Here is a 10,725-nt window from a genome sequence, read left to right as displayed (position 1 = left end):
AACATTGATGATGGAGAGTACTTGGGGAAAATATGAGATAAAAATGAGATAAAAGTATCATAGATACTTTTGTATTAGGTGTTAGAATTTTTTTTTGCTTCTTCTAAACAAATTAGTTTTTATACATTATCAAAAAGGGTAAATGTACTATGAAAGTCTCTATAGTAGGAGCTAGAAAATAATCTCTGTATATTAGATTAAAGAGCGAATTGATATCGTTAAAATTTTTTTAACATTAATGCTGAAAATATTATGATTTATGATATTAAATGAAACCATATAAATTCCACGTTAATTATGTAATTAGAAATGATTTTGGGGTGTACACTTTATGGTGAGCCTAAACAAAGCTTACCAGTTTGGATCTTTTATATATTGCCCAAGTTGACAAATCATCCCAATATCTGCGGGCAGATACCTTCGTCGTCGGTTCTACTTGATGACGTGGAATGGCTGCCCGTTTGCCCGCAGCAAACAGATTTAAAATAATTTTTGTTTTAAAAAAGAAAAGAAAAATGCTGCTTAAATGCCCACGGCCTACCGCTTACTGTTACTCTTATCGATATTATATATATTAAGGTTAAAATCTGTCATAAGTACCTTTATTTTTTGACAATTTAAAATTTAGTATATATGAAAGTATTTAAATTTGGTAAGTTATATTTATTTGATATTTTAAATTTTTTTATTTAATTAGCACTTAACTTGAAAATTATAAGCTAATTGATATATGATTAATCCTGTTAAAACAAGTTGAGATGATGTTGATGTGATACTAACAACTAATAACATGGTGACACGTGACAGTCTTATATTTTGATACATGAAAAAATTTATATTTTTTTATAAATTTTAAATATTTTTGTCATGTATCAAAATATGAGACTATTATGTTAGTGCTAAGTCAACATTTTTTAACAATGTTAGTTAGGAACTTGAAAAAAGTAATAAGTTGGCTTATGGTTTTCAAGTTTAGATGCCAATTAGGTACCAAGCAGGTATAAATTGCTAAGTTTAAGTACATCTGTATATATTAATTCTATTTTTATTCTCAAGAATTTAGACTCTCTATTTTTTATATTTCAAAATTCAGGTCTAAACTATTAATATTGTTAATTTTTTGTTAAATTCATGTTTATTACCATATCATTTTTTTAGTTATATATTACCAAGTGAGTAGTTTTTTTTTTTAATTTCAAAAGTTCACACTAACAAATTTAGCAAAACATTTTAATAGTATTAATAGTTACGTAACTATGAAAAGGTACAAAATAGTCATTCAATTATTCAACTTTGTATTTTTTGGTCATCAGCTAGCTAGGTGATAGCTTTGACCTCAGCATAATAGCAACTTTAACCTTCGATATTTATAAATTGTGTCAATTTAGTCTCAATTCTAAAAAAAAATACAAAATCTAACCCTTAGCATTTACACATTGTCTAATTTGATCCTTTTTTTGCAGTTTTACATTATTTTTTTGTGACCCTTTCACCTACAAAATTAAAACAAAAATTATCAGCTAAAATTGATTGAAAATATACAAAAAAATGAAAACACTCAAAAATCTAAAATAATAATTTTCATATTTTTTATTTCTTTTAATATTAACCCTCAATATCCCAAAGAACAACAAATCTGTAAAAAAAAGATAAAATTATACTATGTGTAAATATTGAGGGTTTATTTTAAAAAAAATTAAAACTAAATTGACATAATTTATAAATGTTGAGAGTTGAAGTTGTTATTATACTAATTTTAAAGGTTGTCACCATTAGTCAATTAGTAACAATAAAAAGATAAAATTAAATAACTGAGTTACGATTTTGTAACATTTTATAGTTAGATATCCAAAAAAAATCTAATACTTGAATGATATTTTTTAATTTTTATAATTCAATCATAAAAAAATTATTAATAATTTGGTGAATACTTATCCTATAATCAATTATGTCGCCAGTTGCCAGCGCATGAAATTCGAGGTAGTTCCTAGTTATGGTTTAGGGCAGGCGAGAGAAGAAAAGGAAAACGTGTGCAAAATGATGACAAGGATTCCACGTGTGGGGATAGATATGAAGAGAATTGAAGGTGGTGGTGGTGGCCCCATTTGCTTTCTCTTTTTTCCTTTTCTCTAGATTTTCCGATGTTCCTTTTTGACTATGATTAATACTCCTTTCTTTCTAAATTGTCTATTCTATCTTGCTTTTATATAAAATTTAGAGTAAAGGCCTAAAGTTTATTCAACTAGTAGTACTTAATTTCCAAAAATTTGAAAATAGTTATTGAATTATTTAAATGTTTTCATTTAAATCACTAAACTATTCAAAAAAAATTATCTAAGTTATTAGGTTGTTATGTTTCTTTTTTAAAGTTTAGCTACCAAGCTCTAAGCAATAATTCGATAATCAGTATGATAGATCAATACCCATCAATAAGTAAAAGAGCATACCTTAGATCCAAGTTAATTTGATGGTCAATGTCTGAGATTGAAGAACAAAAGAACTTAAATTTTGGCTCGCAAATTCATGATGTTCAAAGTTATTTCATGAAAAAAAAACTAAATTGTAGAAGAGAAGTGAAATGAGAGCTTTCGATTGATGCATGTAGTGTGGACAAAAAAGGTCATCTAGTAACGATTTTAACAATCTAGTGACTTAAATGAAAACTTTCAAACAATTTAATGACCATTTGGTAATTTTTTGAAGTTGAATGATCAAATGTAAACTTACTAATAGTTCAATGGCATTGGGTGTCGTTTACCCTATAAAATTTACATGAGCAAATCGTATCTTTTTTTTTTAACGAGGGATCTATTTACATTGCTATAAAATTAACATGGTTTTATATATATTTTATAACCTTTTATACTATTGATGTTTTAACGATTCAATCATCATTTTTTAATTTCTTCCATCTGGATCAAACACATTAATTTGGAGTAAAGAAAAAAATAACTTTTTTTTAGATTAATTATTTGGTACACAGGCGGAGGAAATCTTCAACTCTATAAGTGGGGTTAAGATTTTGCCACATGTCCCATTTATTTATTTAAAAAAATTTAAATACAAATTAATGACACATGAAAAATCTCAACTCCACTTATGGAGTTCAAAATTTCCACCGTAAGTGTTCCAAATAATTATCCTTTATTTTATGTAAAAAAAATTCAACCATTAAATATATATTAATATAGATAGTATTTTAGATCTATATGATAGAAATATTGGATCAGTTTAAATTTTTATATGTATGACAAATATAATTAGATTAATAAATTCAATGGTTAAATTATTAAAATATCAATTATAGAATTGTAATGACCTGAATTTTACCGTTACTGAAAAAGTGTATTTTCGGGTCTCCGTTTCTGAAAAATGGATTAGTAAATATTTATTAAAAATATTTATGAAGTTAATCGAGTGGTTAATTAGAGTTTAATTAAGTGAACTAACTTAAATTAAGTATAATTGGATAAAATGATTAAATTGAATGAAGTGTGAAAGTTTAATTATAGAATAAAGAAAATTGAAAGGACTAAATAAGTAAATAAGCCAAAAAGAATGCTAAGTATATGGCAAAAATAAAATACAAGTGTAATAAATATAATACACACATTTGTAATACATGTATTTATTTGTTTATTATTTAAGTAAATATTAGTGTATTTATTATTATTAAATTAATATTATATGATAAATAAATAAAAGTAAGACAAATGTGTGGTAATGATTGGGTACAAGTGTATTAATAAAAAAAATACATACACTTGTAATGCTTGTATTTAAGTATTAAAAGATATTTATTAATTATAAAAGATATTTATTAATTAAATAATTATATTATAAGATTTTATATGATAAATATATTAGATAATGACAAATGTATGGTTATAAATGAATACAAATGTACTAATAATATACACATGAATAAATAAATAATACTTATTATTTAAATAATAAATACATGTGTGTATATATATAAAAGGAAATAAAGAAAAAAAAAGAATAGAAATAGAAACAGAATAGGCAAAACGAAAAGCAGGGAAAGAAAGAAAGAAAGGAGAAAAGAAAGAAGAAAGGGAAAATTCAAGGTTTGAAGCTTGAGATTTAAATAGGTATGTCAATTTAGCCATTTTTACTTAATTTTGATGTTTTAGAAACTTTAGAACAAGGTTTTGATGAAGTTAAGTTGATTTATTGTAAGATAGTTGATTATAAGACATTGTTCTTATTGAACAAAAAAGATGAATTAAGGGCTAAATTGATAGAAATTCAAGTTAGAAATGAAATAAGGATTGAATTGTAAAGTGATTCATAAGTTTTATGCTTTAAGGACTAAATTGAAAGAATTTCGAAATTATGATTTTATGATGAAAAATAGATAATTATGTGTAAGTTTGGTTAAAAATTGAGTAGAAGCAAAGTATGAATTAAGATAGAAAAGTAAGTGAATTTAGTTAGGATTAAATTGAAATTAAAAGTAGAAAATCAACATTTTGCACTAAGACTATTTTGGACAGCAGCAGTAGTTTAAGTTTGAAAAATCACAAAAAATTGTAGAAATTGAATTAGAGGATGAATAAAATATGGAATTAAATCTTATTGAGTCTAGTTTCTTATGAAAGAAACTATATAAGCAATTGAATTGTAAATTATGAGATATAATAACTTTTGTGAGACAAGGTCAGAATGATTTCGAGTTCCCCTGTTCTGACTTTGGAAAATCATAAAAAAATTGGATAAAAATTATTAGGGGCTTAAATTTATATTTTTAGAATCCTGAATGAGTCTATTTTCAATAGAAACAAACGAAGACATCATTTTAATTTTGAACAAGAAGATAATTAATTTTTAGTGAAGAAGGGTCGGAACTGTCAGACAGCAGAACAGGGGAGACTTTAATGAATAAACTGTATTAATTGGCCCAACCAAAAATTATGAAATTTTTATGGTAAGAAGGAATATGAGTCTAGTTTCAGAGAAAATTATAGGATCTTAATTTGGAGTTCTGTATCTCAAGATAAAAATAATTTAGTGACTATGACACAGATGGACAGCTTGAATATTCACATAAGTAGATAGTGAAAATTATGGATAATGTTACCTACAAGTGTGTTGTTTATACTAAGGATGTGGAATGGAGAGGAGGAGGAAAAATATGTATGAATATTCAGCTAGCATGGCTAATTGGTATGTTTTTGTCTCAAGGACTAAATTGAATAAAAGTAAAACTTTATGGGTAATTTTGTAAAAATGTCGAAAATGACTAAATTGAAAGGAATGAATTGTTTTATTATCTGAATTAATATATGCAATGAAATTATCAATTTAAGATTGGGTGAAATTTGGGAAAATGGTAAATTACCAATATGCCCCTAAATCTTGGCATTTCTGCAATTTAGTCAGGTAGGTTCTTATATCCTGAATAAGCATTGTAAATATGACAATTTAAGTATTGTATCGTATTTTATATGATATTTTGAATTGAATATATGTAACGCCCCTTACCCGAGACCGTTGCCGGAGTCGAGCACAAGGCACTACTAAACTTATTTGAGCACTTAACCAAATTTAGATAATTTATATCATACTTTTCAGACAAGCTGTCCAACTGCATCATAGTTGTTAAATAATTCATATCTCGAGTTATAAAACTCGAAACCCAAATCCGTAAATTTTCCCCGAATTTATACTCATATATCTACTTACCAATTTTTTTTATAATTTTTGGTTGGTCCAATTAGTACAGTTTATTAGTTAAATCCTCCCCTGTTTCAGGGTTTGGCTACTTTGACCCCTGTGCACTACGAACCAAATTTCTCTCTGTAAAAAATTCAAATAACCATACCGTTTGTTTCTCTTAAAAATAGACCCAATGAGGAATCCATACATATACAATATGACTCATAATTAATTTTTTGCAATTTTTAATGATTTTCTAAAATCAGAACAGGGGAACTCGAAGTCATTCAGACTCTGTCTCACCACAATTTAAATATCTCATAACATAAAATCCAATTGCATGCACCGTTTCCTCTATATGAAACTAGACTCATTAGGCTTTAATCTCATTTTTTTCCAGCCCTTAACTCAATTTCCACAATTTATGGTGAATTTTCAAATTCAAACTACTGCTACTTACCAAAACTGTTTTAGTACAAATATTGTTAACTAGTTCATAACATCTTTACTTCAATTCATTCAAACTCTATAAATGCCATATAAATCTTTAAACATAAAACAAAAACTACCAGAATTGATCCGAATAGTGTGCCCTGTTGTGTTGATCCGATCTACCCACTTCACTTTAAGTCAATCTACATAAAAATATTAAACACACACAAGTAAGCTTATTGAAGCTTAGTAAGCTCATAGGCATATAAACACAAATCATATCAAATATCGTACACAATCATATATCTATTAGTTTAACTATTTCATCCTCCAAATCACAATTTCATTAATAACTCATTGGACTAATTTCCATATGGCTACTCACAATTTAACTCCCTTAGGCCCATTTCTCATTTACTTCATTGTCAAATTAGGGAACAATAAGGGAATTGAGTGCTTCATTATCACATTGCCATAGTAAACTATGGACTTTCACATTGTTACGCATCACACACCGAAGCCATAGCCTTGCCATGGTCTTACACGGTTCACATATCATACCGAAGCCATATCCCAGACATGGTCTTATACGGAATCACATTATCACATTATAACGATGCCATAGCCCAGCTATGGTCTTATACGGAGTCACATTGCACCGATGCCATAGCCCAGCTATGGTCTTAAACGGGCACACTTATCACATATTTTTCGTCAATTCATCAGGGTCACAGAATAGAAGCACTCAAATCCATTGTTCCTACTAATTTGTACTTTTAGTTACACATTATTCATTAGTTAATGCAAATTGATAGTATTCATCAACAATAAAATACTTTAACAATCATAAGATTTTCATATCAAAACATTGAACTTTGCCATATGAACTTACCTGGACTAATTTGCAAAAGTCGTAGAAATTCAGGGACTATTCTTGAATTTTCTCCTTTCCACGATTCAGTTCGTTTTCTTGATCTATAATTATAAAATCATTCCTTCATTAGCATCCATTTCAATTCTATTTCACTTCACAATTTGTGCTGTTCAAATTTCGAAATTACACTTTTACCCCAAAATTTACAGTTTTCACAATTTAGTCCCTGCTCAATTCACCCATCAATTGAACTAATTTTTCTCAATTAACACTTTATTTTATCATTATAAACTATTTCAAAACCTTTTATATTCTTAATTTCAACAGAAACCTTCAATTCACAACTTTTTCAGAATTAGGTCCTAAATATCGTTTCCTATCAAAATCACTTAATAAAACCACCTTAATATGAAATTAGAACTTAAATTTCATAATAATTCATCATAAAATTACCTTATCCATCCAGGGTAACTTCCAATTTTACCCATAAAATCAAAAACTAATGAATTCTACAAGTGGACCTAATTGTAAAAGTCATAAAAACATAAAAATTATCAAGAAAAGTAAGAATTAAACTCACATGATGTTAAAATATGAAAAACCAGATTTCTCCAGACCTTCTATGGCGTTTTGGCTGAGAAAATATGAAGAAATGTCTAGATTTTTCAATTACATCATTATTTAACTATTAACTTTTATGCTATTTCCAATTTTGCCCCTTGTTCACATTGTTTTCTTGCTTATTTCATACCCAAACCATCCAGCTATTAACCTTTGGGTCTAATTGCTCTTTAAATCCATATTTTTAAATACTTAAGCTATTTACTCACAATTTAACAAATTTTGCGCTATTTTCAATTTAGTCCTTTTTAATTAATTAGCCATCCAAACGTTAAAATTTTCTAACGAAACTTTAATACTAACTCAATGACACTCCATAAATATTTATAAAAATATTTATAGCTCGATTTTCAACTTTGAGGTCTCGATACCTCATTTTTGACCCGTTTGACCTAATAAATTCTTTTAATTCACTAATTTCACCATTTCACAAATTCTTCTAAATTCTTACTTGACTCATAAATATTAAATTACTATCTTGTTCAATCTTATTTGTCGAATTTAGTGATCTCAAATCACCATTTCCGACACCACTGAAAATTAGGCCGTTACAACTCTCCCCCCCTTTAAAAATTTCGTCATCGAAATTTGTTACCTGAAAACAGATTTGGATACTGTGATCTCATTGACTCCTTTGTTTCCCAGGTTGCCTCCTCCAATCCATGTCGATGCCATAACACTTTTACTAACGGAACTCGTTTATTCCGTAGTTCTTTAACTTCTCGAGCTAATATTTTCACTGGTTCCTCCGAATAAGTCATATTTGATTGTAGCTCTATCTCAATATGAGGAATCACATGTGAAGGGTCTGATCTATATCGTCTCAACATAGATACATGAAATACATTATGGATCTTCTCAAGTTCTGGAGGCAAGGCCAATCTATAAGCTACCGGATCGATCCTCTCAATGATTTCGTATGGTCCGATAAATCGTGGACTAAGCTTTCCTTTTCTACCAAACCATAAAACTTTTTTCCACGGAGAAACTTTCAAGAACACACGATCACCCACATTGAACTCTATATCTCTTCTTTTCAAATCTGCATACGACTTTTGACGATCGGAAGCAGCTTTCAAACTTTCCCGAATAATCTGAACTTTCTCTTCAGTTTCCCGAATTAAATCCACTCCGACTAATTTCGATTCACTTAATTCTGACCAATACAACGGGGTTCTGCACTTCCTTCCATACAGAGCTTCAAACGGTGCCATTTTGATACTAGCTTGATAACTGTTATTATAAGCAAATTCAGCTAAAGGTAAGTACCTTTCCCAACTGCCACTAAACTCGAGTATACAACACCTTAACATATCTTCCAAAATCTGAATCACTCGCTCTGATTGTCCATCTGTCTGAGGGTGAAAAGCTGTACTAAATTTTAACTTAGTACCTAAAGCTTCCTGTAGTTTATTCCAAAATCTCGAAGTAAACCTCGGATCTCGATCAGAAATAATTGATGTCGGCACCCCATGTAATCTCACAATTTCTGACACATATAATTCCGCTAACTTATCAAGTGAAAAATCTGTTCTGACCGGAATAAAATGCGCCGATTTAGTGAATCTGTCTACTATCACCCAAATCGAATCTTTTTTCTTCGGAGTCACTGGCAATCCAGATACAAAATCCATCGTCACATGTTCCCACTTCCATTCTGGAATCATTACGGGTTGTAACAAACCTGTAGGCACTTGATGTTCAGCTTTTACCTGTTGACAGATTAAACATTTTGCCACAAATTCACAAATTTCCCGTTTCATACCAGGCCACCAATACATTTTTTTCAAATCACAATACATCTTCGTACTACCCGGACGAATCGAGTACATACTACTATGAGCCTCTGATAAGATATCCTTCTTCAATTCTAGATTATTTGGGACACAAATTTTATTACGATGGTATAACATACCACTATTATCAATAGAGTAATCTAAGTTCAAATTATCCCGAACCATTTGTCGTTTTAACACCAACTTCGGATCTTCATCTTGCAATTCCCGAATTCGTTGAAAGAATATTGGTTTTGTCTTTAATTCAGCTAATATAGAACCATTTTCATTAACAGACAAATGAGCATTTAACGCCCGAAGAGCAAATAATGATGATTTCCAACTAAGTGCATCTGCCACTACATTTGCCTTACCCGGATGATAATCAATGATAAGACCGTAATCTTTCAACAGCTCTAACCATCGCCTCTATCTCAAATTCAGCTCTTTCTGCGACATTAAATATTTCAAACTTTTATGGCCTGTATACACATAACATTTTTCTCCATATAGGTAGTGTCTCCAAATTTTTAAAGCAAATACTATGGCAGCTAATTCAAGATCATGTGTAGGGTAGTTCCTCTCATGTGGTTTCAACTGTCGAGAAGCATATGCTACAACTTTTCCTGACTGCATCAATACACAACCTAAACCATTCAGAGTCGCATCACTATATACTACATATGGCACACCTGATTCAGGCTGAGTTAACACCGGAGCCTCTGTCAACATTTTCTTTAATTGATCAAAACTTTGTTGGCACTCATCAGACCATACAAACTCAACATTCTTCTGTAATAATTTAGTTATCGGTGAAGCAATCAGTGAAAACTCTTTCACAAATCGACGATAGTAACCAGCTAATCCAAGGAAACTTCGCACTTCCGTAACATTCTTTGGAGTGTTCCAATTAATCACCGCTGACACCTTACTCGGATCTACCCGTATACCATCAACTGACACAATGTGACCCAAGAATCCCACTTCATGAAGCCAAAATTCACATTTACTAAATTTTGCATATAACTGTTTTTCCCTTAATATTTGTAGTACAATTCTCAAGTGCTGAGCATGCTCGGATTCTGTCTTTGAATAGATCAGTATATCGTCAATAAACACAACCACAAATCTATCCAGGTAAGACTGGAAAATTCGATTCATTAAATCCATAAAAGCAGCAGGAGCATTTGTTAAACCGAATGGCATAACTAAGAACTCATAATGACCATACCGAGTTCTAAAAGCTGTTTTCGGTACATCACATTCCTTTACCTTTAACTGATAATACCCAGATCTGAGATCTATTTTGAAAACACTGTAGCATCCTTAAGCTGATCGAATAAA

Source organism: Gossypium hirsutum, chromosome A07 (genome assembly GCF_007990345.1).
Source record: "Gossypium hirsutum isolate 1008001.06 chromosome A07, Gossypium_hirsutum_v2.1, whole genome shotgun sequence".
NCBI classification, from domain to species: Eukaryota; Viridiplantae; Streptophyta; class Magnoliopsida; order Malvales; family Malvaceae; genus Gossypium; species Gossypium hirsutum.
Note: the sequence above shows the minus strand (reverse complement) of the source record.